Source organism: Magnolia sinica, chromosome 12 (assembly GCF_029962835.1).
Source record: "Magnolia sinica isolate HGM2019 chromosome 12, MsV1, whole genome shotgun sequence".
In the NCBI taxonomy this organism is placed as follows: Eukaryota; Viridiplantae; Streptophyta; class Magnoliopsida; order Magnoliales; family Magnoliaceae; genus Magnolia; species Magnolia sinica.
In genome coordinates this window covers 62,984,880-62,990,970 of record NC_080584.1, presented here as the reverse complement: position 1 = coordinate 62,990,970, position 6,091 = coordinate 62,984,880, and positions in this window count along the sequence as shown.

Here is a 6,091-nt window from a genome sequence, read left to right as displayed (position 1 = left end):
TAATGGCTCCAATATGTTTCAACAGTTGGTATTCAATCCCATGTTTCCTATCGTATGGGCCACTTAAGCTTTGGAGCTGCGTCATTTTCTGCCAATGTCTTAAAACGATCTGGATATACAAATGGACAGGGTAGATTTGTCGCAAACAATCCGTGACCCTGCAAATGTTTCAACAGTGGGAATTCAATCCCACTTATTCTGTTTGTTTGGCCACTTGAGCTCTAAATCGGCCTCATTTTTGGGTGCATGTCCTGTGTGTTATCTAAAATCCAATGGCTAAACCTGAGTGGATTTTTCACAAACATGACAGTGGGCCCCACCTAATGCTGGATAACCCTCCTTATCTAGACTTAAAATGCCCAAAACCTCTCTCGAAAACTTTCCTGACGCTTGATTGACTTGCCGACCTGACCTTGACTGTGCGGGTCCTACCTTGAGGTTGTGAGAAATCCACAGTCCATTTGTTTTGCTAGCTTGATGGGCCGAAAAATAAACGAGATCCAATGCTCAAAGTGAGCCCCATGATGGCCCAAAATGTTTTAAGGATGAGCTTTTAATATCACCGTTCCCTTAGGTGTTGTCCTTCGTGTTGGCCTCATTTTTGGCCCATGGCATAAATGGAGCTATCAAAACCTATGGACCAGGTGAATTTCTCACAAGCATCTCATGCCCTATGAAATTTTCAACCGTGGATGTTCAATCCTCACTGTTTCCTGTCATGCGGCCCAGTTGAGCCTTGGATTTGTTTCATTTTTTTTTCTATCAACAGTGCCTGTCAGCAACCACGATATCATTAGTATAGAGAATTGTACAAATTGTGTATAATGATGGGATGCATGACCTTCGGCTCTCATTAGCAAAAATCTAGAAACAAGGTAAAGAAATACTAGTGAGTGAAATTTTGTATTATTGTCCATCCATGATTAAATCAAGGATTTGGACGGGTTGGATTATCCAACAACCATGATATATGTATACAGCTTGATAAGTGCATGTGTAGACTAAGTACACTCCACCAAGCACTGAACTCCACTCCCCTCATTCTTTAATGTGGCTATTGTCAGGCATTGGTTGCCTCGCCTAGACGATGGAAGCCGATTTATTTATTATTTATTATTTTTTTATTTTTATGGTTTAAAAAAAAAATTTTAAAAAAAAAAGAAAAATTAGTAGACACCCACGTCAGCACCCACACTCCATGTTAGCCACCCCACTAGGGATCGATACCAAGTCCTTAAGTATTGAAACGAGGTATCTCCCCTCTTGCGTCTCGCCCATGCCTGTCTCTAGTAAGGAACGGGAAGATCTGCATAGGGGCACCGTGAAGATTTCAACGGTGGGTACCATTATGCCTACTCTTTCCTTTGTAAGTGGCCCATATATGCTTCAATTTTGAGCTTATGCCCTAAAATGATATAATAAAACGGATGGACGGCATGGATAAGCCACAGTATCGTAGAACCTATTATCCTCATGGGTTTTGTAGGGCGAGCCATTCATGGAATTAAACTAGCTGGAATTAGAAAGAAAGTGAGGGTAGTGGCGTCGATTGGTAAAGGTAAAAGCATGAAATGAATCCGACCGTAATATCTGTTCAACAGGGTTAAGAGAGACTTTTTTGTGGGTCGTGGGAAATAGTTTTAAATCAGGAGGTTTTCGGTCTATAGCCAAAAAGGAAGGCCGCCATATGGAAAAATCCCAAAAAAAAGCCCCAGTTGTTGGGTATCTTTCATGTTTTGCAGGTCTACAAAACGGGATCTACTGACCTCACTGTGGGGCCTACTTTTTATTTATTTTTTATTTAATGTAAGCTCTGTTGTGGGTGAAAATGGAAACCTAAAATGAGCTGGAAAAACGGATGAGCGGTGTGGACATACTGCATGTCCAGTTCATGGTGTAGATGATTTCTTAAACGTGGGCCATAGTTTGGTGAGTCGAACCACGACTTGAGGACAGGGCATCACCCAAAATCTTAAAAATTACAAGTCGCTATGCTTTCAATCAATGGATCAACGTAGATGGTCAGGAGAGGCTCCATTTTTATAATCAATCAAATGCAGTTGATGTGCTCTCACATGTTAAAAGGAAAATTGCTCAGTGATTTCAAGCACCGAAGTATTCCCACATGGGTGATACTTGAAGTGAGCCAAGCACAGGAGGACCGACCACTTTGTATATGTGAAATCCATTCCATCAACCAGATATATAATTAAAATAAGCCTGATTAAAAACTCAGACCAATAAGTTTACATGGTGTACTGGCCTGATGAGTTTTGTATCTTCTATTCATCATGGTAAGTTACACCTGATTAACAGGTTTGGTGAAAAATACACACCAGGGTGGCCCCACACACGACCCTATGGGGTTGGCATGGCATTCCCATTGTTCCATGTGGTATATATGACCCAGCCAAGCAGTGGATCTAATTAATAATTTTGGCCTGGGTTTAACTGAGGATAGAACCTGATAGACACTGAATTTCACAAATTCAACCTAATCGGCCCAGCAGACCTGGGTGTTTTAGGCAGTCCCCCATGACATATGGAGTCAACATCAAGGACTATATCTACCTATGCAGAAGCGGTTTGGCTAGTGGTCGGTGCTTTGTGGGCCCTATTATGATCTATGTGTTTTATCGACACCTACCATCCATTTTTACACATCATTTTAATATTCTATCATATAAATAAGGTAGATTCCCAACAGAAATAATATCGACCTGTTTCTGAAGTGCAATAGGTGATCTTTTAGTAAATAAATCCGTTAACTAATTCATGCTCTTGGCCTGGCCGACCATCCACTTATTAAAGGTTTCAGTTTGAGCTCTCAAGTGTTTAGCTCGAACTCGTGACAATTCTATGATGTCCTGAATCCTTCGTTGCATATCAATCATCTTAGTTGACATAATGTTAAGCAGTTCAACTCGGGATGTCGATTGTCTATCTAAATTTGATGGAACGAGCACCAGACTAGGTGATGGATTTCCTTGCTCGGGCACCTGTTGAATTTGTAACTCTTCATCGTGAGTAGGAGGCTCATTTGCTACAATAACTGTTGAATTTGTAACTCTTCATCATGAGTAGGAGGCTCATTTGCTACAATAACTGTTGAATTTGTAACTCTTCATTGTGAGTAGGAGGCTCATTTGCTACAATAACATTGGTAGTGGATGTTGATGCATTGCCACCATGCCTTTGGCTCATGATTTTGAGAAATTACTATCCCAATAAGTATACTTGTGTGCTAAAATCATTCTTTTTTCGAAATTAATGCAAAAAAAAATGATGACAGCCAAGTAGTTTGTCCTGTCCCACCATGCATACAAAAAATGTGGCATTTTGGTTTTGCACGATACGTGCACAATAAATATTTATGACAATTTAGTAGTTGTAAGTCTCACTAAGCGTGCCAAAAATGTCGGCTAATCGATTTGCTTTGTCAAGTGTAATGTGTGCGACCATGTCATAATCAATAAAGTGGCTCGATGCAATTCAATCAACTTTGACCCCAATCGCCAAATTGAGCAAATACATCTAAATTGAATGTTTATGAGCAGATTCTGAGAATATCAATCGCTTACTCAGCCATTTACAAAATTTTATAATAATTAGGCAATAATTGGAGGGTGGGGTACCTCCTTCGAAGATGGACTACTTTAGGTCTTCCATAAGAAAAGACTTTCATAATACCATTGTATTCAAACAAAAGGAAAGACTCATAATCGGTTACTAGGAGGAATTGCAAGATTGCGTCTCTTGAAAGAACTGTGTGATATTGGATAAAGGATAAATTCAACTTATGACCATAAATTTGGATTACAACTAAATATTATACTTAAGAATTATTGCTACTCTAAAGATAAGCTAGAATAAAAGTAATTTGATAGATTGATTATTATTTTTTTTTTATATTGTGTTGTTTTTTCTCTATTGGATTCCTATGCTATTTAAAGAGTTTTGTTTCAGGTTATTCATCCATATCCTTCTTCCATTACTGCAATTGTTACAGTGGTCAAAAACACTTTCTCTAAATCCTTCTTTTTATTACGTTTCTCTTTTTCAACCATTCTTCTTTTGTCGCTCAAGCTTTGCTCACATCGGTTGCCTTTTGTACCTCAGATTGCTGGACCGCGTTTTTCTCTTTACTCGTTAGACTTTCAAATTACTCGATCAATCCTTAGTCATGAAGACATGTGAGGGTCACAAATATAATTGTATGGCTTTGGTTCACTTTATAAGGCTACCACATGGCCATTAAAATTTGGTATGATTAGGAACATTCATAAGAGTTTGTTGATTTTCACATGGGCTAATAAGAGGTCCATTGATTTTCTGAGGATGTATTTATGGTGAGATCATGACTATGGAAGTAAAACTATGGTGAGGTCTATGTAAGCCCTTTTCATGCTGGGCACGACTTCTACAACTCAAAGGATCAAAAGTTATACTCGAAGTAAAACTTACTATTTATAGTAAAAATTAAAATAAATTGGACTTTTGACCAACAATCCAATGGAATCTGGCAAATATGGCTTGTGAAACTATACACGGCAGGGTTGGTTAGTTAAAGTAGCTTCTCCTGCCCCAAAATCATATATGATATGTCGAGAAACTCATCCCGGTATGCGTGATATGACTGTTTTAAGGTTCTGACAGTCTAGATCGTTTCCACCTCCAATCTGGCCCTCTCTAGTCCATCTTTGCCATTAAAGTGTTTGCGACCCGCTCTTCATGACGCAGGGTGTGGGCCTCTTTTGTATTCTTTGGATGGCATGCCCATTGGAAAGAAATAAGTCTTTTTGGTTGTTTTTGAAAAAAAAAATAATTCTAATTAGATTTACAAAAAATATATATAATAATAATAATTTTAAAAAATAAAATTAATTTTTAAAAAAAAAACACTTAAATTCTTCTATGTTTCTAAAGAAAATCCTATAGCATGGTGCTCCAACTTGACTTTTATTATTATAAAACACAATCCATGCATAATAAGACGCACAATTTAGATGGTCTTATACAACACTTTCTTTCTTCTTCTTCTTCTTCTTTTTTTTTTTTTTTTTTTTTTTTTTTTTTAAGATACAGTTGTATAACGGTACCTATTGCAGATTTGTATAGGGTTGGATTTATAAATATCTAATAGGTCTCTCACATCTTCTATATATTCCTATCATCTTCATTAAAATAAACACAATAGAACTTCCATGATGTCGTTCCTCATAGATAAAGTTGTGGTTATTAATTTAACTGTATCAAAGAATCTAGTTAAGTTTTCCAGTTTTGGAACTGTGAATATATCTATTATTTGCTCGATTACAAGTCATCCAAGTTGGCACCAATGATGAGCTCCCACTTTTCTTTTCTTTTCCTTTTTTCTTTTTCTTTTTCTTTTTAAAAAGTAGATTGATACCCCTATTTGATAAATAGTATGTACTATGCAAGTTAAATTTATTTTTTACTAATTGCTTTCATTTATATATTGCAGGAACACAATTTCTTTCCAACTATAGAAAGGTCATAGTAAAAAACCTGTAGCCACTCGTCCACTGGGTTTCTCTAGATTTTGCTAATGTAGAGAAAACGAATCATTGATGTATTTATAGCAATCGAACATTTCAGACTTCATCAAAGTCCGTTGAACATAAAGTTGATCGATCATGCAACTAGGGGCTTTCATGGATGGACGCACAAATTTAACCGCATCAATTCACCAGGAGCCGTGTATATGATGGCGAATGGAACGGAACAGATAAAAGTGGCCATCTCTTTCATGAAATAAAAGCTTGAGCATCTTCCATCCACTGGGCTTCCACTAAAGTCCATTGACGATAAGGTTGGGCGGTTGGCGTTTTGTAACTAAGGGTCTTTACGTACGGGTCCACCAGATTGACTGCGTCCACCAACCAAGACGTGTATTAGGTGGCCAAGACAAACCTCAATCATCTCTTTCATAAGATAATCGAAGGGAAAAACTTCAATACTCTTGCATTATGTGAAGCATGATCAGCGGGCACTTATAGATTGATTAGAAATTCCACGGTTAACATATAACTAACACAAATTAATCTGTCTAAATTTTGTATTATAATTT